Below are 1,438 nucleotides of genomic sequence, written 5' to 3'. Positions count from 1 at the left end.
TAGATAGATAAATAGATAGGTAGGTGATGGACAGATCGATAGATAGATCACCAAGAAAGAAAGGGATGTAAACTGAAGTTATTCCTATCTCAGTTCCTGAAAGAGAGGTTGGAAATCAAGAGTTCTGGTTTAACAGCATAATTGTGAGCTGCCTATGAGGCTCTGATGCAGGAATTTCAAATATACTTACAAAATCATATAAAATTAAATGATAATACGACTTACTTTATAGGTTTCTTCGATGCATTAAATACAACACATAGAAAGGTCAGGGCAGGGAGTCATACCTGATGTCAGAAGGCCTCAGTGTCCCTTTCCTTTTGCAGGTGGGAGAGTCAGATAGCCACCGAAGAAAACACAATGAAAGACACTGGTATCAAGAGACTATTGTATAATCATCTTTTATGCGTATTTTCAATTAGCCTGATCATCTTCATTCCATCATTCTTTTTGGAGAACTCCTCAGTATTGGAAGCACACTTAATACGGTTGTGCATCTGTTGTGTTTTTCTAACTGCTGTCAATCCAGTATTATATTTAGTAGCAAAACCAAATGCATCCTCTAAAAGAAGTTTATCATCACACAAGGTGACTGGATTTTTGAAATGCTGTATTAATTTCTTATGTCTTGTTTCTTGCATGTAATTCATGCAATTTTTGTTCTATATGGAGTGCCACCATTAGAGTTGAAGATGGAAACATTTTTATTTGTGGTTATTTTGTCTGCTTTTACTACTCTACCAAGTTTATTTTTGTTAGGACCAAATCTCAAAGCATGGATAAGAGTTTTCACTGGAAAGGGAGTTATATTCACTTGGGAGAATAGTGTCCAGATCACTACAATTTCTAGTTTTGTGGCAACATGTCTTGGAGTACTTTCTATACCACTGGATGGGAAAAGACCATGGCAGATAAGGAAACTAACACGTACAGGATATGTAACATCCTCAAGGTCAGTGAGTTCGTACATGTGGCCCATCTCCTCCTATATGCTTGGAGCAAACTTTGGCAACACGGCTGGCCTTGTTATTTCACCACTCTGGATACACTGGAATAAAAAGCAACTTACATATAACAATTAATTGGAACAAAGGTAGAAGATATTTCTTTGTGCAGATACCATATAAAGACTATGAAGAAATATATACAATCAAAGCCAAACAGTTCCATTTACAGCATTTTTTTAATGTTATAAGGAAAAAAAACTTAAAAATGTATTTGCAACATGATATAATTGTAGCTTTTTCAACTATGAAACCCCTTAAGAAATTGTACTTTCTTGTTTAAGTAAAGTATCAATAATAGGAAAAAAAATGCAACACCTAAATTGGATACAATAATATCTGGTAAACACCATGCAGTCAATAACATTAGCTATTAACATCACAAAAAGTGTGTGTTTTTCTTTTTTAATTTTTCAGTATGGAGACAGAGACAT

The 1,438-nt window shown here is 34.6% G+C and overlaps 1 pseudogene; it reads left to right on the top strand.

Moving 5' to 3' along the window:
- Nucleotides 1–360: 360 nt before the first annotated feature.
- Nucleotides 361–1,082, top strand: LOC126945729 (phosphatidylinositol-glycan biosynthesis class F protein-like; annotated as a pseudogene).
- The last annotated feature ends 356 nt before the right edge of the window (nt 1,083–1,438 follow it).

This window comes from Macaca thibetana, chromosome X, assembly GCF_024542745.1.
Source record: "Macaca thibetana thibetana isolate TM-01 chromosome X, ASM2454274v1, whole genome shotgun sequence".
Classification (NCBI taxonomy): domain Eukaryota; kingdom Metazoa; phylum Chordata; class Mammalia; order Primates; family Cercopithecidae; genus Macaca; species Macaca thibetana.
The sequence above is the reverse complement of the archived record's forward strand: the minus strand, read 5'-3'. Positions and strand labels throughout refer to the sequence as shown.